Source organism: Esox lucius, chromosome 11, assembly GCF_011004845.1.
Source record: "Esox lucius isolate fEsoLuc1 chromosome 11, fEsoLuc1.pri, whole genome shotgun sequence".
NCBI classification, from domain to species: Eukaryota; Metazoa; Chordata; class Actinopteri; order Esociformes; family Esocidae; genus Esox; species Esox lucius.
Genome location: NC_047579.1, coordinates 22,338,234 through 22,365,876, shown reverse-complemented (window position 1 = coordinate 22,365,876; position 27,643 = coordinate 22,338,234). Strand labels below are relative to the sequence as shown.

Genomic DNA, 27,643 nt, shown 5'->3' with positions numbered 1-27,643 from the left:
GGTTATTTTGACCAGTTGTTATTTTCTACAAATAAATACTCTAAATGACAATATTTTTATTTTGAATTTGGGAGTTATGTTGTCAGTAGTTTATAGAATAAAACCAAACAGTTAATTTTACTGAAATACATACCTACGAATAGTAAAAACAGAGAAACTGATAATTTTGCAGTGGTCTCTTTTTTCCAGAGCTGTATATATATATACACACACACACACACACACACACACACACACACACACACACACACACACACACACACACACACACACACACACACACACACACACATACCTATATATTATGTGATATGATGTGTCTACAACACAACAAAATGTGAAGAAGGTCAAGGGGTCCGAATAGTTTATGTAATGGTAAAAAGCATGAATGAGTCTCTGATAGTTTTCCTGCTCATTCATGACTATGAACCACATCACTGTTACGGTCTGCTGCTCTGCCTCCCCATCAAGGCTCGAAAAGTGTGTGTGTGTGTGTGTCCGTGCGCATGTGTTTGTAGTTGTGTGGGAAAATGCACTCCAGCCCCACAGAGTTGAAGCGTGACAATTGGAGTAAACAGAAGCCTTTATCTGTGATAAAGCCAAACTATTAACTTCGTTTGTTTTGTGTACATTTTTCCAGTGGGATAATGTGAGAAAACGCCAAATCACCACACAGAGAAAAGACCATGAGAGCAATCTTGCAAATGGAGATGGGAATGGGCTGATCTACAGCGGGGAAAGAGTGAAGGAAGAGAGGGTTGGAGAGAAGTTGTGTGTGTGTGTGTATAAGTGTGTGTGTTTGTGTGTCTGTGTGTGTATGTGTTTATATGTATGTGTGTGTGTTTGTGTGTGTGTGTATGTGTGTGTGTATGTGTGTGTATTTGTGTGTGGTGGGGTGTTCAGGGCTCCCTGTGGGCTGACTGGACATGGGAACCCAGAGGATTACTAACGAGACGTGGCTACCACTCGCATACTTCACAGGGACTTAGGTGGAAGTCGTCAGTCCAGCCCACGAAGGTTTCACAGAAAGACAAGTGTGTGTGTTTGTGTGTTTTACCAGGACGAGGTAACTCAGTCTCAAGATCCCTAAATTCCAACTTCCTTGTGGAACACTGACAAAAAGCTGAGGATCCTTATGTATTTAAACTAAGACAGTAGCTTGATTTTTTTTTTCAACTGTTAGTTGACAATACAGCCAAAGAATGAATCATGATTTTGCATGTGTGTGTGTGTGTGTGACAGGGAGAGAACAGGGGATAGTGGCACCTCTAATTAGTTTAAATCAGAAACAACCACCAGGGACAATACCTATCCAGATGTTAGTCGGTATATAGCCTGTCCTTGTTCTCCTTTAGCTTCTCACTTTTCAACTCTACTTGTTTACAGTGGGCTTTGGGTAAACACACACACACCTGTATACAGACGGGAGACAAATTAAAGGAAAAACCTGAATAAATGAATGGAGGAACATAACAAATGTAGTTGCTTCCATACTGTTGTACTGCATGATACAATGAACCAATTAACATCCTATCCTTTGTGGCATGTACACAAACACCGACAGGCCCAGTTGACCTGGATTTTGGATCAAAACGACAAGAGGAAAGGCTGTCCCTTACTGAGTAAGTGACCGAGGAGGGCAATGTCCAGACGCTGTACCGGCACTCGGCACACATATGGTTTAGTGGTGGAGGGGTTAAAGACACAGTCTGTCATACAGGAGACCCCGGTTTGAATCCAGCGAGGGCAACAACGTTCATCGCAGGCCGGCTGAGCTAGGCTTTCCTGGTTCCTATTCTTGTTTTTAAATCTGCACACATTTAGTTATGTGTAATTTGGATCTAAAAAAATCTGTTATAAATGAAGCCCATAGCAAAACAAAATGTGGAGAAAGTGAAGGGGTCTAAATACTTTCCTTAAAGATATGTGTGTGTGTGTGTGTGTGTGTGTATACAGGCTGTACTATAAAAGGACAGAAAATAATGCTAAATGACACCCTCTGGGGGGATATTTATCCAGCCGCCATGAAAAAATAGAGGTTATTTTAGGCAGAGGGGCTTTTGTTGAAGTTCAGAGCTAAGAGTTAGGGTTATGTTTACGTTTAGAAGGTTGAGGTTTGGCAAAATAGATTTGAATAGGAATACAAAAGGATAGTGAATAGGAATACAAAAGGATAGTGAATAGGAATACAAAAGGATAGTGAATAGGAATACAAAAGGATAGTGAATAGGAATACAAAAGGATAGTGAATAGGAATACAAAAGGATAGTGAATAGCAATACAAAAGGATAGTGAATAGCAATACAAAAGGATAGTGAATAGGAATACAAAAGGATAGTGAATAGGAATACAAAAGGATAGTGAATAGGAATACAAAAGGATAGTGAATAGGAATACAAAAGGATAGTGAATAGGAATACAAAAGGATAGTGAATAGCAATACAAAAGGATAGTGAATAGGAATACAAAAGGATAGTGAATAGCAATACAAAAGGATAGTGAAACGAACGTGTTTGCACTCATGTGGTTGGGCACAACACAGCACTGCCACACCAGATTCGACCTAACACAGTCCCTGGAACTGGGAAGCATGCTGCGAGCACACGCTCACACGCACACCCAAATTCTGTCAAAAACTCCACATTGAAAATGACCAAATAAAAATCACCATTCTCCTTTTCCTACTACCTGTTCCGGATATTTTGTTCATTTTGTTCTAAGTGGTTTGAGCTGCGGCATACCTCCACCTAACTACTGGATAATAGGGAAGAGACCTATTAGTCACAAATGGATCTGTAATTCCACCTATAAAGCATCAAAATGTCTCCAAAGGAAAGAATGAGGGTTTATAAAACACATACAGAGACGGTTCAGCAGGTACTGGGCAGTGAGCCAACTGAGCACATTTCCACCAAAACACAAAGAACATAGTTTAGAGGCAAAAGACATCTGATTCCATTATGGGTCAAATATTTCCCTTTCCTCACACAGACACAGACATTTTACAATCCTTGTGAAGATCCCAAACATTCCCATTAAAACCCCTATTTTCTCGAAACCCTAACCTTACCCTAACAAACTAAATGTAACCCTAAACCCTGCCTAAACCCTAAACATAACCCCTAACCCAAATTCTAAACCAACACCCAAGTTTAACTAGTGGCTAAACACACAACCTTAAAATAGTATTTGTCTTTGTGGGTATTTTCCTTGTTTAACCATCCTTGCTGTGATAACCTCTTAACCAGTCCTTCAGAGAGCTGGGACACCTGTTATGACAGGAAGGCGGTGTGTACTGGCAATGTGTTTGTGTTTTGCCTGGATAGTGCAATAATGAGACTGGTGATGCATTCTGATAGACTTCAGGCAGTCTGAAGCAGGGAAGGTGAATAAGGAGACAGACAGACAGATGAAAGACTTGGTGGAGAAGGACAGGGAGAGAGAGAACAATCCAGGTGAGGTCCAAAAGCAGGGCTATCAGCAGCTGTTGATCTTGGAGCAAAAGAAAGACCATCTGAAAATGACCAGAAACTGGAGCGGGCCCAACCGAAAGTATGCTATCATAAACACACACACACACACACACACACAGATATTAACACACAGATATTCACCCCCCTACACACACACTGACATTTAGGTAAGAAAAAAATTCAGGTGCTGCAATGATTAGCCCCCGTCCCCTGAACTCACCAAGCACAGCAACATGTCTGGTTAATTAACTTGACAGGTCCTGGAAGGGCAGCTTGAAGGCAGCGTTGACTGAATTTTATTACCTATTATCACTGAAAGGCACCTTTTAGTCTCAGTGCTGTGGTAGCACTCAGCACTGGCCTCTGTTATCTATGGCCAATCTGTGCAGAGTAACAGTACAGCCTCACAGTCATTTACACACTGTCCGCAGATGGTCAGGACCGAAGGCTGGACCAACGAAACACTAGGACCTAGTGTTCTCCAACGTTCTGTTCTCATTCCATGTCTTTTCATTTCTTCCCTGCCCCATGTGCGGAACTTTGAACGCTTTTGTGCTCATTTGTGGTTTACTCTGTGTATCTTCTGTACTCCCAATCTGGGGCTCGCTCTTTCTCTTTCGCTCTCCCTCACTCCCACTCTCTCACATACACCTTGGGGAAGCTAGACTACCATCTTTTAAAAAGTAAGTGTTCTTTAGGTGGTTACAAAATATGTTTGGGCAAACCTCTGCCACAAAGGCCATAGAGTCTGCGAACACGCTATTGGTCAACTCATCCTACAACCAACTTATCACCACAGCCATATGAAGACGGCAAGAGAACAATCTACATTAGGGAATCAGTAAAGTAATGCCAACAAATGTGTTTCTGGATGGGCATGTAGTAGACTTTCCTGGGCATGACACTCCATGAACCAGCAACCATTCCAAAAGACTATGGGGTTTATTAGCTATTTCCGTTTCTCTCCATTAACAGTCAGTCAGTTCCAGTAACATGAAGGCATGGGTGAAGGTTTTGGGTGGAGAATGAAATGCCCCATGCAATGAGTTCCTTTGGACCACAGCCTTGATGTCTTAGACAGCTAAGAGTTAAATGCACACATCATACACAGACCCACAGGTGTTTCAGGTTGCCACGTCAAAGGAAGGATTTGAGGGAGAAATAATCCAAATCCAAAAGTGATTAAACAGGAATTCAGGATTTCAGAACGGAACAGCAATGGACCGCTGACCACCACGGGTTCCGGGATCTCAGGGGATAATGGATTGACTCCGTCGGCTTTTATTGTTCCACGGTTACGTTGTGCTCTAGTTCCGCTCCACTGGAACGGGCATAGTTAAATACAGCACAACGCACTGGCAGACATTTTGGAAAGAAATCACAGAATGGGGTGTGATGGAGATTTATGAAAGTGCTTCTTATTTGCTGCTAAAATGATGTCATAAAGTCTAAACAGTTCAGCTTTTGGGTTTGGCAAGGTTTTAGAGTTATGGTTCAAGAACTGTGAAAACATTAAACAAAATGGTTAAAAAGCAACACAACACTGAGTAATGAGCAACTTTTTCCCATGATGCAGCATTGTGAACAGACACAGGGTTGTGTTTATTGAGAAGAAAACAAACTGGAACAAGGCGTGGCCTTCGATGTGCATTACAAAATGTTTTTCCAAATGAACACTTCTCAGTTAGGAGCATTGTTATTTAGAGTAGCAAAGCTTTGTAAATGAAAGACATGCATCAGTGGGCTTGGGAACATAGGCAGTATAACGGTATAACCTGCAGGTCATAGATGTGATGGCCAGGGCCTGGCACCAAGACTAAAGCTACAACGCCATCGATGCTATCAGCGCCCTCACAAACTCCCACTTAACTAACATCAAAACCTCTGATATATCCTAAGCCCACAGCTTCAACTGAACATGTAGAAAACAAGCCCCGACCGCAACCACTCCAACACCAGAACTACTGCTGAGCTGCTCAGAGGCACGAGTTCATCTGAATAACATGAGTTATTCAGTCCATTTCTTCTTTAGCCAACTTGTATTTGGCTTGGCAACAGTAAAGTTAAAACAGAACTAGTCAGGTGTTCTGACTACTAAATGACATGGTCAATAACAGCATATCCTGGTCCAGCACAGCTGGGTTACATATCCACAGTAACCCGGCTAAGCCTCCGAAAGAGTGTGTGCGTGCGCGTGCGCATAAGCGCGCACGCGTAATGAGAATGCCGCTGCTCTCCAACTCTCCAGTTCATTAGAAGGGAATTAGAAGTGACGGGTTACGTTCCTGAGCAGGGGAAGAAAGACCAGGATTGTCGGCGTGGCGGAGGTGGAGTGGCCAGCTGTGGCAGCGTCTGAGACCAGCTGACCAGGCCTTCAGATGAGCTGCCAAGCGGCCCGTCTGCCCTTATCCTCCGCTACGCTCCGCTGGGCCCCGCTGGCTGGGCCGTCGTGGCTCCTCAGAGAGCAGGATTTAATTAGACGCCACACACGTTCCCATGTCAACAGTCAGCCGGGCGACGCGGCTGCCGTCCGGACACACACGCTGACGGTCACACGGCAGACATTAACACTTGCCCTGGCACACGCAAAAGTACACAGGTAGAAGTGGACAGACAATCATTGTACTAGGTTTCCTCTCATAGACACACTCAGGTCCTAAGAACATCTAAATGTTTCATTATTCTCACTCACACACCCCCATGGAAAATAGAGTACAAGTCATGCCTTTTTGCAACAACTCCGCAGCTGGTTCGGGAGAGTTGAAGAGCGAGGCGTGTCATCTGATGCTCAGCCATGGCTTATTGCAACAACTCCACCAGGTTCGACCTCACGTCCGTTTTGCTTCCTATTAGACTGGTTCCTCAACCAGGAAGTATTTTAAAAAAATACACACTAGAGGACAGCGAATTCCCTCTGGAAAAAAGCCTGGCTGCAATGGCCAGAGGAAGAGCTGGAAAAAAAAGCTGCAGAAGTCAGTTACAATGCAGTGGCATAAGAGAGGAGAAATCAGCAGCAAAATGCTGCCCTCACTGTCGCTGGGCCCTAGTGACTCGGGAGTGGGTCAGTATAGGTAAGAAGTTACATTACTCCCTCACCTCTTCCCTTACCAGTGATTTTTCATTTAATTAAACGCTCTCCATGGCCCTAAATACAACTACAGTGTCCGTTCCCTCGTCTTTATAGTACTAAGTTGCTTTTTTAATAGATAAACCCATCTAGTCATGGGTCAAACAAAACCCCCTTCCCTCCAGAGCAGCCTAAATTCTTTGAATAGATTCCACAAGGTGTTGGAAATGTTCCACAGCAATGTTGCTCCATGATGACTGGATGGCATCACGTCGCTGCAGATTTGATGGCGGTACATTCTTTCTGCAAACAGCCCGTACAAAACTCATACAAAAGATGCTCTATTAGTCTGAGGTCTGCGGACTAGCTTTCGAGTTCCTCAAACCACTCTGAGACAATATGTGCTTTGTGACACGGCTTGTTATCCTGCTGGAAGAATCCATGTGATGAAGGCTCAACCGCGGCCATTCATTGACGCACCTGGTCAGTAACAGTGTTCAGACACAGCCCGGTGTTCATGCTGTTAAATGGGTATCAAGAGATCCGCTTTGTGCCAGGAAAACATTCCCCACGCCACAGCCACAAGCCAGCACCTGGTAGGATGGCTCAGAAACGGCCTGTCTGAGTGACACTACAGGCACATCAAACCGGAACATTCGTCAAAGTAGGACGTTCGTCAAAGCAGGACATTCGTCAAAGCAGGACATTCTTTAAAGCAGGACATTCGTCAAACCAGGACATTCGTCAAACCAGGACATTCGTCAGACCAGGACATTCGTCAGACCAGGACATTTGTCAAACCAGGACATTCGTCAAACCAGGCAATTTTTTTCCCACTCCCCAAATGTCCAGTGTTGGTGAGGTTGTGCTGACTAGAGCAGAAAAGTATTGTATTCTATTGGATAGGAGCTTTGATGTCAGCGGCATTAGCCCATCCATGACGAGTTGTTCTGTGATGGCGTTCTGCAAACTACAACAAACAGGCCGGTTATTAGGCTACTGTGGATCTTGGCAACAATCATAGCACTAAAACAGTCACACGCAGGACACTTGTTTGGCCCAATCTAGCATTCAATCAAACACTAACTAAATGCTGTGATGCCTGTTCCATGAAGCGAGACACTGCCACCTAATCAACATATTGTATGTAAACACTATCTACACACCCATACACACACACACGGACACACCTAGAGCACGCTATAAAGACTAGTGAAATCCAATGCAAGCACACGTGTCCGCAGAGACATCAACATACAGTCACGTCCTTGTCCGTGGTGTGTTTACACTCGTGGGCTTGTGGGTGGATGACAGAGAGGAGGAGGCTGTAGCAGGCCTTACTCTGCACTGGATTTGCTTGCGCTGTGTAATATAATGTAGGTGTGTGTGACTGAGCGTGCATCTCTTTGCATACTTATATACAATAATATCACTCCAATTGAATTTGCTTATACTGCATAGGGGTAATACATTGGTTAGAATGAGTGTGTGTGGATTTCTATTGTGTATTTTGAAAGTCTTCACACCTTATTGGAAATGAAGACTTTGTTTAGGATAAGGCTGAAATTGAAACAAATCGTTTCTGTAGTTTTTTTTCACCACTTTTCTCTCAAAATGTTAGAAGCTGTCAATGCTTGAATAAGTGTGTACACCCCAAGCTAACACTTTGTGGAATCCCATTTTGCTTGGACTAGAGCAGTCATAACAGATAACAGATCACTATCATTCTAAAACACCTGGATTTTGCACTTCTATATATTTTTTGTTTTGGTTTAATCAAATTCAATACCAAAATGACTATAACCACATCATTTGAACATTTATTAACATTCATTGAACCGAAGTGGTTCTACAGAGAATTATGGTACTGTACTTAGCAGAGTTGAATGGGTTAAGATGCTTCTCCCTCTGCGTCTCATGATGTTATTTCTTTTTCTTTCCCCTCAGGACTTGCTCCGTGAGCTATAGAGTTCCCCCATTTAAACCTGTCACTACCAGCCCTGTCTTTATGCCGGTACCCCATCACTGCCACATTCTACTACCAATCTGCCGCTCTCTAGTCAGGCAGAAAACGCAGCCAGCCTTAACAACCACCACCCAATAACACAGGAACCACAAGAACCGAAACTGGACTCTGCTCCATGTGCGACGCCACATATCAACATGTCACCGAAACACCAGACGTGCATTAAACAGTTCATTATGAAGTGAGCTCAAAGGGGACGTTCACAATGTGAAATCCCTGTAATAACAACACGTCACAGTACACAGACCACTTCTCCTGCCTCGGTCCTGCTATGTGACCGCACGGATGACAAAGGGCGTGCTTGAAATAATGTTTACCGAGACATTAAATGGCCATTCTGCATTTTTACTACTGGAGCCTGACGCAAAAACAACGGAGGTTTTGGCCAACCCGACTTGCAATCACAACACGCGGAGAGAAGAGACCGAAGACACGCACACGCATGAACAAAACAAACACACTATACGTTGGTTCTTCTGACAAAGAGAGACATCAGACAAACTTCTGTTCTGGCATAAGCTATCACAATGCCAACACAGACACAAACACAGACACCACTTGAACACACTTTCAATACATTTTTCCTAATCTAGGTTTTATTGTTCACTTTATTTTGCTAATTTGCACTGATTAACAACAATAAGCCACATTTGAAACAGAGATTCTGACTTCCTCTGACTGCAGAAGATGACACAGATCAACATTGTGATGTCATCACCATGCATCACAAATGGCATTCTAAAACTCAATCGCCAATCTTATCTAAATGCACAAGCTACACCAATAGTTTTATTATCCTATTGCTCTTCTGAAGACATACTTTGAAATTATTTTGAAAATAATATGTTTTTCAGTCATTTTGGACAGCATTTGATCAAGGACAATACAAACCTGTGTCAAATTCAGGACCATGTCAATCAGGGATTTAATCAATATCAATTTAATCAGTTTCTTCGAACCAATAGTCAGGGTTTGAACCCTTGTGGAGGACACGGTGAGCAGGGACAATGCCAAACAGCACTATCCATGACCCAAACATGGCCGCACCCTGCAAGTGGTCAGTCCATGTTTCAAAACGCCATCCCATTCTCTCAGGATCAGGACGACTTCATGGAGTGGAGCAACGGCCCGCAGAAAGACCCAGGTACATTCAGCGACATTCACAACTCCTTCAATGGTCATTTCCATTTAGAACAAGCAAAATGCTATGTGTAGCTTTAAAATGTTTCAAATGATCATTCTGAACTAATGTACTTGATATCCCGTATGTTCCCTGCAGAACAACGTCTGGCTAAAGAGGAACCCATGGAGGTCCAGTACTCTAACCTCTGTGATCCAACCCTTCAACCCAAATGTCAGGGTTTGAACCCTTGTGGAGGACACGGTGAGCAGGGACAATGCCAAACAGCACTATCCATGACCCAAACATGGCTGCATCCTGCAAGTGGTCAGTCCATGTTTCAAAACGCCATCCCATTCTCTCAGGATCAGGACGACTTCATGGAGTGGAGCAACGGCCTGCAGAAAGCCCCAGGCAAAGTGCATTCAGCAATAGTCATAGGTCCCTGAAGGTTTCAAATCATTTCCATGTAACTGACCTAACATCCCGTCTGTTCCCTGCAGTACTACATCTGGCTGAGGAGGAACCCATGGAGGTGCAGTACTATGACTGCTATATGGATGTGGACGAGGACGACGGTGCCATCATTCTCTACCCTGACATCATCACTCACCAGAATGCATTCATGGTCTGCTTTATGGATGAACCGACCACCTACCGGGGACAGGAGTAGACCACCACTGACCACCCCCAGTCAACACTGACCATCACCATATAATGTGCCATCTATTTTGTCCATTAATAAATGCACAACTAATGTTGGATAATTTCGCATCGCTCTTCTGCTATGTCCTCGGATAACATAATTAGAATATACTTGAATAATACATAAAACAACTAATCGCACATGGTGTAATTTCTGCCGGTAAGACATACGCACACGCAACCATACACACACACACCCTCCCTCTTTCTCTCTCTGTCCCAGAGACCTCTCCCAAACATAAAGACAGAGGTCAGCCCTATAAACGTCTGGTTACCTGTTCCAGACTGCCTCGTAATCATAAAACCATAAAGCCAAGTCACTGGCCATAAACGAGCAGAGATTCTCATCTCCCCCTCAACGCTGAGCTGGTCTGGGCTAGGGTGGTCTGGGGAGGGCCTGGTCTGGGCTAGGGTGGCCTGGGGAGGGCCTGGTCTGGGGTAAGGTGGACCAGGGCTGGGAAGGGCTTGGGAAGGTCAGGGAAGTGTGGGTGGGCATTTGGCGGTCCTACAGGGGGATGGAGGAGATCATGTCAACAGAAGAGTGGGGGAGGGGCTAGATGAGCATCTCACATGGGTCAGAGAGGGGTCAGATATGGTTTCGTACGATAAGAACACGTGAAGTATTTTTCAAGTCGCCTGTGTTTTGCTCATCTTTGTGTTTGTTTGTGTAGGAGCGTTTGTGTGTATGAGTGTATGGTGATAGTGTGGCTTGTAAGACGGCAGCTCGTGACCCCTAAAAGCCCCAGGACAGAGCTGTTTCACATTAACCCCCAGCAAGGCGGATCCAGTCGGGATCAGATGTGTGTGTGTTTCTGAATGTGTACCTTGTGTTTACAAGCATTCATCGTGTTTGGGTTTTGTGTCTGTTTGTTGATCTTTGCTGCGGGGACAAAATTAGGGTGAGTAAACCAGTAGAGGTCCAATTTGGAGAATGGCATTACTGCATGAAGTTGACTTGCTATTTTATAGAACAGACCTTGAACCATTGTTTTAAATGTAATCCTGGCCACAGGTTTTGCACATTAATTTAATTGAGATGTAAAATAGCTATGGTAGACAGGCTTATGGCTCTGCCAGGCTCAACCTGCCGGACAGGTTCACTTTCATGTTGAACAACTTCTTCCCTCAGTTCCGGAAAAATCGATTTTGATATATGGCATGTGGTGATGTCATATTTTTGTAAAACTGTTTTTCTGTTGAAACATTTCTGAAGTTGCTGTGAGACACATGCACCACTCTTTCAACAGAACATCCCTGATAAATAATGATGCACTGGGTTACGAAACTCCCACTTGAAGAGTCATATTTATATTTTAGAACACAAAAATGTGACTTTTCTGGGAGCGCTGGCGGACACCCAAGTGTCTGCCTGTATCTGCTTGAAGATGGCTTAGAAGTGGGTTCACGACCTCTGCTAGCCCCGGAAAAGAGGTGTTTCATGTTAACCCTTAAACTTCCTCAGACAGAGAGAACAAGGGATAAAACAGACAACATCAAGGGAGTTGAGCAGACACCAGTGACAGGCGTTAAAGGACCTGCCACCGGAGCCTGGGAACCACTGGCTGGGCAGAGAAAAAAAGGAGAGGCATGGAGGACAGGGAGTAAGGGTAGAAATCGGACCAACCCTCTCTGATGACATCCCACAGGAAGAGAGCAACCCTCTGGTCATGGCTACTTACTATGACCAACACACACTAAGAACTACACTGACACTACTATTGTATGCATGAGCACAGACACACACACACACACGTGTTGAAACATGTGCAAAAAAAAAAAAAAGGCTTACACATAACAACAAACACAAGGACGCACACACTACAGGCAATGTTTTAAATCCATTGGACTAGAAAGGTTACTCTATAGGTTCTCTCCGTACTAATCCCACCTCTAATAATGGTCTTCCCCCTACTCTACCATTAACCTCAGCACCTATTTCTGGATAGTTTTGTTCCTTGTTGGGATGTTTTCTTTTTATCTGGGGACTTCTGGTCTCCTCATGTATTTTTAGAACTAGATTACACACACACACAGATGTCCCTGGAGGTTTACTAATTCATCAACCCCACTACAGTACTTTTTCCAGTTTATTAAGACATTCGGTCAGTAGAGTGCATCATTGTATTTGTGTGAGTGTGTGAGAGAGAAAGAGACAAAGACTTTGTGTCTGTATATTTCGGAAATAGTTTACGATCTACTGCCCAGGTCAGTGTTTCCGTACGCCATAAGCCTTCACAACATTCCATTAAAAACAACAATTCTGACATATTAATGAATTATGGCCCTAATAAAACAGTCCACTGAGCTAAACCGAGCGTGGTCACTTTCTGACACCATTCAGTTCCAACCAATCCAACTGACGCATGGAACAATGACATCAGATGACCTGTGCACAGTGCTTCTGTTCATGTTCCGTAAATGTTTCTGGGACATTCTATCTGGCATAAAAGCTTGCATTCAGAAGGATAACATTCATAAGGTTAACATTCAGAAGAATAACATTCAGAGGGATGATATTCAGAGGTAACATTCAGAGGGATAATATTCAGAGGTAACATTTAGAAGGATAACATTCAGAGGTAACATTTAGAAGGATAACATTAAGAGGTAACATTTAGAAGGATAACATTCAGAGGGATAATATTCAGAGGTAACATTCAGAGGGATAATATTCAGAGGGATAACATTCAGAGGTAACATTTAGAAGGATAACATTCAGAGGGATAAAATTCTGAGGTAACATTTAGAAGGATGACATTCAGAGGGATAATATTCAGAGGTAACATTTAGAAGGATATCATTCAGGAGTATAACATTTAGAATTACATTTAGAAGTCTATTGAAGTCTACTGATATTCAACTCGACAACAAAACTCACCAGGCAAGGCTCTCTTTGGGGCAGGTTGGTTGGCAAGGTACATTTTTACCTCAGTTGCGTGTTAAGTAGTTACATAGTTGAAATTTACATAAGAAAATTCATTATCAATTCAGCAGTTAAAAACATCACGTTCAACTTGGTTTATCTCGTTGCTGTGGCAACAAGCAATGCCAGTCTGCAGGTAGGCCAGGATTGCCAGGTTCCATAAACATTTTCAGAATAATGACCTCTCTAAACCCGCCCCCAAAAGCCCTGAAAAAGTAAAAAGGTTTCTGTAATATAGCGGACATGGCAACATTGGGAGAGGGATGCAGTCAGGAAAATACACAAACTGCTTTGCTTCATGGTAATCTGACTGCATAATAAGTAAATATAAACAAAATATAACATTTATCATGACAGATAGAAGCAACAGACCACTTGTTTGTTTTTTAGCCGCTGGTAAGCTTTCACCAAATGTATAGGAGTTTCATGATTTGTGTTAGTGGGGTGGATTACCCCTTTAATGGAGGGACTAAGGCACGACCTTTCTAAAAAGCTAAAGACGCAAAACCGAGAAATGCAATGACAATAAACATTAAGTGTTTGTTTTCTCTATAACTCCAACCCTGCCTTTACATGGCAAATGGGGAAACGGGGGAGAGAACCATAAATAAGGAGAGAACCATAAAACCTTCATCAATATCTTTTAATTTTGACATTCAACAGTTAGGCAGTAAAAACATCCTATTGGGTTGTGTTGGGGGGGGGGGGCTCAACAGTGCGTCATTGTGCTGCACTGCAACCACTGCTGAGGAGACTGATAGCACAGTTCTGACGCCACACAATCATCTCTATCTTTCAATCAAGGTTACCAATGCCAAAATATCACTCTGTACGTCTGTCTGTCTGCCAGTATGTCTGCCAGTGTGTCTGTCAGGTTTTCAGAGGGCCCAGGAATGTACCATCAGATGAGAGACTGGCCCCCCTTTTCCCATGAACACTCGGATGATGCCATTTAAGATGCACACACACATTAACTTTCCTATTGAGGTGAGGACTGGAAATGTTGTAAAATCTTTTAGTTTAAATAACACTGTTTAAACCAAAATCCTAACACTAACTATTAACCCCAGACCTAGCCCCTAATCTGAACCCTAATTCTAATCCAAACCGCCCAAAAATGTGTATTTTGAAAAAATTGACCATCCAAAATGTTCTCACTTAAATTGTCAAACTTAAACCAGCCCTCACTTTGATAGCAAGTGTACATACACACACACACACACACAGAAACTCTTGCCCAGCTGGGATGTGTCAACCTCTCCCATCATGTCTGTGCTTGCCCTCTCTGTGGCAGAGTTAAACATCTTCCCTCTCATCTCCTTTCCTTTTACACACAAAGCAGATAACGATCACAACACACTCCGCCAGTCTCCAAACCGATTGAAGCAGTGAATGATGTTCATTTTATATTAGTATCCTGCTTTCAACCTCACCTATACCCCCTCCCCTCCCCCACCCGTCCACAACCCCTTCACATGAATCCCCCCCACACAGCCCCTCCCCTTCTTATGGAACTCCCTCCCACTCACTCAAACTTCCTCCCTCATCAGAGTACACCAGGGCCTTGACTCATGGAGCTGTAACTGGCACAAGGATATAATCTACTCCTGTTACTGGCAGTACTGTGCAACCTCCCCCAACACACAAACACACACACATTTGTTTCAATTTCTGTCCCTGTGGGGACAAGTGAACCAAAGAATTCCCTAACTACAACCTTAATCTAACCCTAATGCCTAACTCTAACCTGTAATGCCATAACCTAAAAGTAACCACCATTCTAACACTAGTCCAAATTGTAAGTCTGACCCTAAACCTGACCCCGAAATCGGAAATAGATGTTTTCCTCTTGGGGACCGGCAAGTCCAAATAAGGGCACATTTCTCATATTTTACTATCCTTATGAAGACTTCTGGTCCAAATGTTGTCTGTAAAACGAAAACAAACTCCTCCATTTTGTTCAAATGTTCTGGTAAGGGTCAGACGGGAGTTGAGGGCCAGTTACCACCCATAGAGTGAAAGATGAGGAAATCCAGCCAGAGAGAATGACAGTGAGACCACTAGACGAGTGCAGGGGTGTTCTTGTCAACCATCATTTTTGACTGTTCCCGCTAGCATTTAGCCTCCAGCTCACATTAGCCTCCGTAGCCTTGGGGCTTTGAAAAGACAGAAAGGAAGAGAAGAGTGACAGAGGAAGGGATTAACACTACACTGCCAGAGAGCAAAGCGGTCAACCAGTACCTCCTAAAAATGAGCGCCCTGACCAGGCCCTCGGACCCACACCACATTCGGCCACAGGCCAGGCTTCAGTGACTGCAGGAATCCAGCTTTCAGATATTTGTTGTGAGCGCAGCAGATGCGAGCTTGTAAGGGGATAGGGGCAAAGTGCTGCTCTTGTTGCTTTGAATTACGTTCAATCGGCGGGGATTACTCGTAACTCGCATGACCAACACTGTTGGTAGAGCGTGGACTATTAAACTGAGAATTGAAACGGAGAATTAAAACTATGAACTGCTTTATTTTTTCTGTAAAATGCTTCATTCTTAACTTTTCTCAACTTGCAATTTTCTATGAAAATTAGCATTCTAACTAAAACAAGATATTTTACTTTTTTGTTATTAATAAAATAGAAAACTAACAAAAACAGAACAGTAGAGATACACCTGTAAAGAAACACCCAAACTAAAAAAAACAAAAAAATTAAAGGCTTAATCAAACATTTGACATTATAGTGTTGAATGTTCCAAAATAGTTGATGAGTGGTTGCCAGACCTTGGATTTGATATCCGCAGACTGACACTCAGAAGACATCAGATTCTCTCTTGATGTAAAGTGTTGAGTCATAGTTAATTGGCCCTCATTCAAAACATCAATATGTATTTTTAATTATTACAATATTGCATTGTGTGAGTCTGACTTGCAAAATGCATTATTGTGGTTCCCATCCCTTTTCAGCTACTGTACCACCAACAGAATTTCGCTCAGCTTGGAGTACACCGGGTTGGGAGCCACTGCTGTAAGACAATGTCTTGAGCTGATTCAACAGGTACGAATGTATTCAAGCTGTCCTCCCAGTCTACTACAGCCATCACACTTTCACCTGATAGGATCTTATCATTCTTAGCATCGTTTTATAATTTCTCATTTCACCAGCTCTCTATTTTCCCCCCATGTATCTCTCCCTTTCTCTCTCCCCCTATTTCTTTCCCTCCCTGATCTCTCAACCTCTCCATGTGTCAACAGAGAACCATCCATCAGTCTATTTAATCAGGGTCTCTCTCTCAGACAGGGCCTGCAATGTGTGATCAGTGATGGGGATAGATAGGGAGACGGATGGGAGAATGAAGGAGGAGGAGTAAGGGAGGACCATAAGGTCAGGGGCTGAGGGGCTGTGAGACGGTGGGGATTAAAGCTTTAGAGTGTTTGAGTGAACAGGATGGTATGGAAGATGAAGAGGCGGAGGTGATGGTGAGGGGAAAGGGATGACACTGGGCTACCAGGACAGAAGGTGTGGGTTCAAGACTAGTGGGACTAGGCAGCAGGAGGACCTGATGAGGAAGAGGGTTTTTATTTAGGAATGACCTCAGCACTCAGCCATGGGCGTCCAAGCAGAGCAACATGCTCCTCCCATTCATCAATCACATGACTGGATAACTGATAACACCTCCTGGACTTCAGTCTCTGGCCTGCTGCCTGGGGGATCTGTCAGACTGTGATAGGGCACAGGGACATGAATGAATGGAAGAAGACACTTCGATTATACTAATGTCACCCCCAAAAAATGTAAACCTGTTCTTTAGAAGTGAATAATTTCCTATTTCATCAAAATGTGTTGGAACTAAACAAAATTGTTGTGTTTACATGTGCTTCTGATTTGTGCTACAACTACACATGAAAATGAAAAAGTCTCAAAACTGAAATTGTGCATATTTGCATTAAAACAACATAAAACGACTTGGATCAAATAATTGCTGCCTCAAATTGCCACTCAACATGGTTTGAGAAAGAGAAAACAGAACATTCTTTTCCCTTTACCTCTGTCAATATGGTGAAGACCAAAGACCTTTCTGAGGATGTCGGAAACAAAATAATCCTCCCAAGGTTACAAATCCATTTCCGGGGTCATTGGAATTCCTGCTAGCAGAGTGCACATTATTATCAAGAGGTTGGCAGCCCATAGAGCTGTGTTCAGCCGCCGGGGACATGGCCAGAAGGAGAAATCTGTCCACAGTGTCAGTGGTTTTGATTGGTTGACAAACCACTTTGCACAACTGATCTACAAGATGACCTGAAATACAGTTTCAGACGGCCACATCTGCCACACACCTACTCAAGAAGTGTAGGAAATCCAGGAAGACACCACTGCTGAAAGAAAAACACATGAAAACACATGAAAACCCTGCAACAAGTCTAAATATTATGGAGAAAATGTCCGGTTGACCGATTAAACCAAATTGGAGGGCTTTGGCATTGCAGATCAGTGCAATGTGTACAGACGACCAAATGAAGCGTACCAAGAGAAGAACATCCCACCCACAGTCAAATGTGGGGGAGGTTCCCTAATGCTGTGGTGTCACTCTGCAGCATCTGTTACTAGGGAACTTGAATGTGTGAAAGGCACCGTGACATCAGCTGATTATGAAGGTGTTGAAGGTGTTTGAGTGCACTGTTCAACCTGGGTCCAGAAACTGTGTCTCTGACGAAGGACTTTCAAGGAGTGGACTTTCAAGGAGGACAATAAGTCTTGTATTCCCAGACATTGGTTAACAACACAAAGTCTGGTAATGGTGATAGCTTTTCTCGCACATTCGGACATGGAGAATACAAATGGTTTTCTTGTGAGCATTCTCTCAGACAAAAAACTCTCCCAACAAGCGTTAACTTTGGCAGTGTAGTGTGCTCAGGCAAAATCAAGCATTAGTGGAAAGGTAGTGATGTCACTTTCCACTGCAGGTTTAAATTCAGATACCTCCCCCATGTGCACATTTTCATAGAAACCATACTGACGTCTACACTGCTGCCATTCAAAGACTGCGGAGGTAGCCGTGTGACTTGAGAGACTGGCAGGACAGAAACCCCCAAAACTTAAAAAAAGCTATCTGGAATGGCTGAAGAAACACATGATTGTTCTGAAGAGGCCAGCGATGAGTCTAGGTCATAATTAAAACCAATGGCTGAAATCAGCAGTTGGGCATAATTTTGTACATGCCATTTATGATTATTTTCTGAATTAAAATAATGTTCCATTTCAGTAAGACTAATTCATTCGAGAAATTTGGAAAATGTAATTGGTAATGAGTAGAAACCAAAACATTATGCATTTTCTACTTCTAGGCAATTATTTCTTTTGAGTGTAAGACTGTGAATATTGTTATATGTATGTATTTGTGTGATGTTTTGTGTGTATGTGTGCTTGTGTGAATGATGAAGAGGAGAGTCAACCACCCTGTGGTGAAACTTAGTCTGCTAAGGAAAAACTCAATCAAACATCCGGGGCTTCATTCTTGACGAACAGTAGCCTGTGTTGAGACCTGTGCTGAGACCTGCGCTGAGACCTGCGCTGAGACCTGCGCTGAGACCTGCGCTGAGACCTGCGCTGAGACTTGTCACATTTCTATCAAAGTTCTTCGAAAGCATGTGGCAAACATTCCATGGTTCATAGTAAAAATGTGTAATGCGTGTGCGCGCACGCCTCTTACAGTGACTCTGTCCCTCACTAATTAAACCACGGGGATTAGCCTAAATATCCACCAAACTACACACACAAACAGAAACCGAGAGAGAGAGGGTGGGAGAAACCCTACTGTACCCTTCCACTCAGTCAATGATTCATGATGTGCATGTATGCTCTTCATGCATCATGGGAAACTTCCACTTCTGGCTGACCTCGGGAGCGACTTCTAGTGACCCCACCCCTCCTCCTCACACTCTCCCCTATATTTTTATCAGTGGCAGAGTGATAATGCAAATCCCTGTTTCGCAGCCAGAGAGAGGAGAGATCTCAACGCAGCTCAGACTGTGTGCTTTCAATAACTCAAAACTCGGCTTCAGCTCAGTGGGCTAACAACGTCCTCTGACGTTGTTATCATGTGAACCAGCTGAGATAGTTTAAGTAGACCTCATATCTCTGATGGGTTCCTGTCACCACATTAATGGGGGTTTATTGAGTGGTCTTTAGCAAAACAACCAATGACTTTGTCCTTCTCAGAGGCACGCTTCAGCACAGCTGTGGTGTTCTTCTCATAAACAAGGGCTGCATGGAGTCAATATGGACTGAAACAACTAGCAAATCTCTGGGTCAATTCATGCCTGACCCCTCTCTCTTTAGCTTGCTCTCTTTTTTGGTTTCTCTTTCTCACACAACATGCCTCTCTAAAACTGCAGAAAGGAGTTATTAGCTTAATGAAGGGACACACCAATCATGGCGATTGTTCACAACTGCATCAAAATAACAACACAAAACAATGAATGAACCCTATTAGCTGTGTTACTATTATGATAATTTTGTCTTCTCTTGAAGATTCACTTAAGGATCTTACGCAAAAGTCCATAACATATTGTATGAAGAAAATATTGTACAAACAAATAATATGGAACTTTCAGAATTAGTGATGGAAATTACACAAATGTTGTGGTCTAATTGTCTCTCTTTCTGTGGTTGTAGTTGTTCCCACCCAAAATAAATTGACCCTATTTTGACCCTATTTTGACTGAGTGTCACATTTTGCAGTGTCCTCACTTTCAATAAGACTACAAAGCAATAAGAAAAAGTGTCCAATTAATCCATTTGAAAACATTTGTACAAATATGGATTTCTGGGACAGTGGATAAAACAAAATAGAATAGATTGTTCGATTGGATGCTTTAGAGTATTTGAAAGTGCTTTATAACATGTTTAGTAATTTTCAATGAATTATCATTGTAGCAAAAAAATAAAATATCTAGAATTTCCCCTTTAACAAAACTTGAAAACACACACAAAAAAAGAGACAACAAAGAAAAACAGAAGACATTATATTGTGAGTAATGCTTTTGGCAAAGTCCAAAATTAGGTTCAATACCCTGCATCCATCCATCCAGACAGATGGTGAGAAAGGCCAAGAGGAGACGATTCAGGGGAACAAACTGTGACCTTTCAACTCTAACTCTGCCTTAGTTCCCACTCTCAGTGTCACAGGCCCTAGCTTTCACAATTTAAAACACATGAAACTCTAAACCATACCTAAATAAACGTCCAATTTAGTATATTTATGACACTAAACAATTACCACATAAAATCATAAATAAAATGTGAATGTATATTTACAACACTGTTATTACCTTGTACAAACAAAGAGAAATGAGGGCCCTGAACCAGTCAGGTGATTTTGCGTTGAGGGGTAGAGGGGGAGCTTTATCAGGGTGTCTAAGTGTGATTTAATGGTCCAGTGTCAGCCGCCATAACAGGTGAGAAGAGTCAATATTGGACGTTAATGTTTCAGTGTCACACATCTTTATCTAATGCTTTATTTTCACAACAGTGGTGAGAGTTTTCTACTTCTGCTTTAAATCGGCACAGCACATATAGTGAGAATGTACAGTACATCTGATTTCAAGACTTATGAGAGCTGGACCTTCGCGTCATCCAACAAATGTAAATGCCTGTACATTACTTAACAACACTGACACTTGGATTTGAACCAGTGCGTTGGTCACATCTAAATACTGTATAGTTGCAGGCGTATTTTACCAAAGATCTGGCTGGATTGATCTAGAATCCCTCACAATGTCTTCCATGATCGTCTTGTTTTGTCTGTTCTCTTGGTTTTGTTGTTGGTTTTTAATCATTGTACCTAAACTTTATGTGCAAACATGCGTGGGACCCAGCTTTAAAAGAGTCCTTGGTCTCAGTCTGTGTTCCTCGTACCGCATAAAGGTATAATGATAATTCCCTGCTCAACTGTTAATAAATTTTTTTGAAAAAAGGATCAGAGATGTTATTTTTGCTCTTAATTTTTCAAAAAATGTGTACAAAAAATATACTACAAGAAATTGTGATAAACTGAAAAGGATGCATCAGCCTTTCAGAATACAAAATAGTACAAAAGTGTTTTATATATATTTTTTTCTATCTTTTTCAACATAATTTAATTCAATTATTTGTTCCCTGTGGTATCTAACTATTGTGAGTGTAACAGTTCAACCACACAGGAACAATCTTCTCTCTCTCCCCAATACAGTGCTCTACAGTTCAACTGAAAAACAAAAAACTTCATTGTCCCGTATGGTCTAACCTACTTCCCAAACCACATCCATATTTATTCCTCTCATATCACTTTTCCCAAAACACCCCCTCCCCCAATCAACCTTCTCTCTCTCGCACTCCCTGCGACCTCTCAGTGTTCCCATCCTAGGAACAGGTCTCTCCCTCTCTCGTCTCTGCCATTTCCCATGGACACACAAACGGCCACTGGGCTGGAGGAGGACTGTGGTAGGGCATGGAGCCAAGGGGCTTCTGGGACAAGTGGTCACGTTTGTCAAGAACACACACATGCGGCATACGCACGAACGTACACAGGACAGGTACGTACATGCAGAACGTGTTGCCACATGAAAACGCATGCATGTTTTCCAGCGATTCGCATGGGCGCCCTCCGCATCACGCTACAGTACAATATCACAGATGCTGTTCAGGCTCATGGCACTGAGCCTCAGTTGAGGGCAAGTCAATCAGAACCAAGATCTGTGGTGAGGTGCAGCTTTGAGAGACAGGGAATGAAGAGGAGGGGTTTACAGTGTTTTGTGTCTGTGCTATCAGCGAATTGCCATGTTGATAGAAGGGTTTTACAGTGTTGTGAGTGTGTTACATCAGAACATAACCATGTTGAGAGTTCCCAGGCTTTCACATGGTTCCCACTCCCACACAATCGCCTGTATTACTATGCTACTCCATGTGTGTTTGTTAATTTTCAATTCAACTGGGCTCATTTGGCATGGGAAACATTGGTTTGCCTTGCCAAACCAAGTGAGGGAAAACATTTTTTGAAAGGGATCAAGACATTTTCAATGAATAGCTACGTGCAAAGTAGTAACAAAATAAAAATGTATTAATGGCAAGTGGAAATAAAGATACACAATTATTGGTGGTGTTGTTTATACTCGACTGGTTGCCTTGTTCTCATGGCAACATGTCACAAATCGTTCTACTGTGATTTCACAGTATTTAACCTTACAGATAAAGGAGTTTATCAATGTTTGATTTGTTGTGTCTGTTTGAACTATGGGAAATGTCTCACTTATGTGGTCATACATTTGGCCGGATATTGACCCTGTTTTGTGGAGAGACTGTACCTACCCTTTCTTCCCTCGAGAATGGCTCCTTTGATTGTGTTGTCTCGAGTGAACTGTGCTACCTTACTACTACTACACCTCAATGGAAGGTGTGTTTTCCCTGTGCCCTGAAAATGTCAGGTCTTTTGGCCAGGAAATGGTTGCTGTCTTGCTCTGTAGTGGAGTATCCGCGGTCCGTAAACTTTAGGAACACAGTAGGGGATGGATGTGGCAACACTGGAGGAAAGTCTGTTCATTTCCATATTTATTTCTCACCAGATTGGAAATGTTCCTCATTTTATTAATTTACTGGTTTGGGTTGGGTCTATCAAACTAGCATACCGCTAGAAAGAGATGGTGAAGCTCCATGTGAAGGATGGGCCTGTTCCTCTGTGACTGGTCTCTCTGTGGCTTTGTCTCTCTCTCTCTCTCTCTCTCTCCAACTCTCAAGTTTTGCTTTGTGTGTGGCGCCCTGATAGTGCTCTCCCTCCTTCGACCTCCTAAAGCCAATTTTCCTACATCTGCCTATCTCTCGATCTCTGTCTATTTCCACTATTGATATATTGGTTAGGTTGTCCAGAGCTGTACAGTACATGGTGTCCCACAGGCCTAAAGTAGTACACCATTTAACCTAAGAGATCACACATGTTTGTGAACACACACACAGTAGGACTGTTATTTGTCATAGACCAGCTGTGCAGACAGTAGACTGATGTCATGTGATGCCTTGGGGCAGACTGGAGGGAACCCAGTGACCATTTCTATGGTTGAATAGCCTGTTTGTAGCACGAAACTCAGATCAGATCTGAGTAAGGATGAGGTTAAGACTGGAATGAAGACTGGGACGGTGAATGGGATGGAGACTGGAATGGAGACTGAGATGGAGACTGAGATGGAAGCTGGGATTGAGTCTGGGATGAAGGCTTGGAGGGAGGCTGGGATTGAGAATGGGATGAAGGCTGGGAGGGAGGCTGGGATGGAGGCTGTGATGACGGCTGGGAGGGAGGCTTGGATGGAGGCTAGGATGGAGGCCGGGATGAAGATTGGGAGGGAGGCTGGGAGGGAGAATGGGATGAAGGCGGGGATGGAGACTGGGATGAAGACTGGGACGGAGGCTGGGATGGAGGCTGGGGCATAGGACACAGCATGTGTGGCTCTCAACCACTAATAGTGGGCACAAACTCTGCTGCACTGTTCAAATACTAGTAAAATGTGTCTAAACTTCTACCAGATCTTTTCCATATAACTGTGACATACACTCACCTAAAGGATTATTAGGAACACCATACTAATACTGTGTTTGACCCCCTTTCACCTTCAGAACTGCCTTAATTCTACATGGCATTGATTCAACGAGGTGCTGAAAGCATTCTTTACAAATGTTGGCCCATATTGATAGGATAGCATCTTGCAGTTGATGGAGATTTGTGGGATGCACATCCAGGGCACAAAGCTCCCGTTCCACCACATCCCAAAGATGCTCTGTTGGGTTGAGATCTGGTGACTGTGGGGGCCATTTCAGTACAGTGAACTCATTGTCATGTTCAAGAAACCAATTTGAAATGATTCAAGCTTTGTGAAATGGTGCATTATCCTGCTGGAAGTAGCCATCAGAGGACCGGTACATGGTGGTCATAAAGGGATGGACATGGTCAGAAACAATGCTCAGGTAGGCCGTGGCATTTAAACGATGCCCAATTGGCACTAAGGGGCCTAAAGTGTGCCAAGAAAACATCCCCCACACCATTACACCACCACCACCAGCCTGCACAGTGGTAACAAGGCATGATGGATCCATGTTCTCATTCTGTTTACGCCAAATTCTGACTCTACCATCTGAATGTCTCAACAGAAATCGAGACTCATCAGACCAGGCAACATTCTTCCAGTCTTCAACTGTCCAATTTTGGTGAGCTCGTGCAAATTGTAGCCTATTTTTCCTATTTGTAGTGGAGATGAGTGGTACCCGGTGGGGTCTTCTGCTGTTGTAGCCCATCCGCCTCAAGGTTGTGTGTGTTGTGGCTTCACAAATGCTTTGCTGCATACCTCGGTTGTAACGAGTGGTTATTTCAGTCAAAGTTTCTCTTCTATCAGCTTGAATCAGTCGGCCCATTCTCCTCTGACCTCTAGCATCAACAAGGCATTTTCACCCACAGGACAGCCGCATACTGGATGTTTTTCCCTTTTCACACCATTCTTTGTAAACCCTAGAAATGGTTGTGCATGAAAATCCCAGTAACTGAGCAGATTGTGAAATACTCAGACCGGCCCGTCTGGCACCAACAACCATGCCACGATCAAAATAGCTTAAATCACCTTTCTTTCCCATTCTGACATTCAGTTTGGAGTTCAGGAGATTGTCTTGACCAGGACCACACCCCTAAATGCATTGAAGCAACTGCCATGTGATTGGTTGATTAGATAATTGCATTAATGAGAAATGTAACAGGTGTTCCTAATAATCCTTTAGGTGAGTGTAGTTTGGTCAACTATTGGGCAAGCCAGTCTCTGCCATGTTTGACTCTATGTCCTTCTTGTCTACATCTGATAATAATGGGCTTACATACATGGTATGAGGCAGGCGAGGAGCCCTGCGTGGACAAAATCAAAAGAGGAACAAGAAAAATTCTGAAGACAATTAGAGAGGAAGAGGGGGAGGAAATAGTTCAGAAACTAAAGAAAAACTGAAGAAAAAATTAAAGCTTGAGGGGAAAAGAGGGGAAAGCCAAGAACAGAAAAGCTGAGAAAGGGGGAACAAACCAAGAAAACAAATTAGACAGGAGAATAAAAAAACGGAAAGCATCGAGAAAGAAGGGAAAAATAAGAGAGAAAGAAAGAATGAAAAACGGTAATAAGGACAAGGTTTCAGTGTGGATAAGTGGTACTTGAGTCTGCAGCCTTTAGCTCTCGGGGCCAGGGCTCTTGGAGCTGTCCCAACCAGCGTAGTGTTTTACTGGTTCCCCTGGGCAACATTACAGCGGTCCGGATTCCGCTGTGCCATTTTTAACAGCGCCAGAATGATTAGGGAGCTCAATGTGCTGACGGCACCGGGCTCATGCTATTACAGGGATCCTAATTTACACTACACCACCACCATTCACTGTTTTAAGTGTACTGTAGGGTGCAGACCGGCTGAAGGCACGGTGCAGCATTGTCCGCTGTGGAACTGAGAACGATCTGGATTCAATGCCTTGGATGACCCTTCTGTTCTCATCTATGCCTTAAGGAAAGTAATAGTCCCCTGTAATCAAACGCTTTCTGCAAGTGTAGTCATCCAATTTGATCATACTCGTGATTATTGGGGAAAACAAAACGGGGATACTGGTGTGTGTGTGTGTTCTACCCCCACACGGTTTATCTAAAGCTTTGGTGGAAGGTAGGTAAAGCAGGCTGACGCCACTGGAGGTTCATTTAGTGTGCGCGTGTGTTTTAGAGTTCCAGGAATCTGGCGACTGTGGCTCCACCAGTTCTTTCAGGACAAACAGCCCTGATGAGGAAGATAACAAAGTAACCTAACCTGTACCTGTGTGACCTCAGCGCGCACGGTCGACCGGTCAAATCTGTTGTACACACATCGACAGAGGAGAGAAGGGGGGAGGGTTTTGAGAGAAGGAGAGTGCGAGAGAGAAACTGCCGGCTGGGTGATTTGTAGGTGCGATTCTCTGCGGTTGTGACAAACTGCGAGAGAGGATTTATTTTCTTTGAACGAATAAAAGTCATCTGCAGCAGGGACTATATGGGACTAGCACATCTGGGCCTGGTGAGCACGCATGAAATCATTTATCTCTTCTTGCAATTTACAGTAATGTATTACAGATGTGCAAAGAAGTGTGTGTGTGTGCGCGTGTGTGCATGGTTTACTATACTTGAGAGAACCACATTTTTCACAAGGATATTAAACTTTGGAAAATGTGTAAATGTGAATACATTTGTTGTTCCTCACAAATGGAAACATTTGTAGCATTGGGGGCTAAGAATTAGGGAAGGGGTTCAGGTTAGGGAAATGAAAAAGAGGATGTTAATGGTAATCATATAGTTTCTCCCAAGTTCAGTGATACACTGTGTGGGGGGGGGGATCCTAAATAACAGGTACATTAGTGAAGATGAAATAAAACACCTCACCCCTGTGGAGGCATGAAACAAAAGCATCTATGATGCTACACGGAATAAGGAAAACACATCCGAGCACAGTCCCAGGAAGTAGGAACCCAAGCCCATTGGTGGATTTGCTGAATCTGGGCCCGACCCCAGCCAAGTACACCCGCAGAGCCGGGTCGAGTGACGTCACCCACCAACACACGGGAGGCGACTTGACCTCGGCCCAATTCTTTACACAGGCTCGTGCCAACAAGCACAGTTCCAGAATAGGTCTGCCTGCGCTGTATGCCCACTTCTAGTCTTTTATACCTCATAAGGGAGAGTGTTGCAGAAAAGAGTTTGGGGAGCAACAGAATCATGACCATCCATCTGAAATCTCCTTCCACCTGAAGAGCATATAGATCATTGGTTTAGAAGACAAAATAAGTGCCATAACTGATTCTAGTTCTTTGGAAATGAGAGAGGAGTGCATTCCTCTCCCATAAAAGACCTGCTACACACCCAAACCCTATTTTGATTGGGGGTTTCATTCTAGGGAGTTACATGCATGTATTTCAAAAACAGACCAAGCTCACCCTAAGTGGGATTATCTTTATGGAACAGTGTGTTTTGGGCCATTTGAATGAAAATACTGTTGTTCCTCTTTAATTCAGCATCCATTAAAAACCCATTCAATATGTGGTTCTTGAACAGCCCTTGGGGTTCATGACAGTAATATTTCGAAGTACCATAGACAATTCTGCGACATAAATGTTTCTAAAAGTATACTGTGTATGTGAGGAGTTCTAGTGGTAACACCATTACTGAGAGCGATCCCATTACTTCATCTCTTTGGAAACCGATTCTAAGACGTTTTAAAATAGGTTGCCAGCTGCCGACAGGCCGTTACTCATCAGCACGCGGAAGTATTCAATGCCTGCCT

The 27,643-nt window shown here is 43.3% G+C and overlaps 1 protein-coding gene across 2 annotated transcripts in view; it reads right to left on the bottom strand.

Annotated features, from left to right (window-relative positions):
- Nucleotides 1-27,643, bottom strand: part of LOC105008474 (mitochondrial import inner membrane translocase subunit TIM16) — a 164,027-nt gene that overhangs the window by 25,927 nt on the left and 110,457 nt on the right. The window lies entirely within an intron of this gene.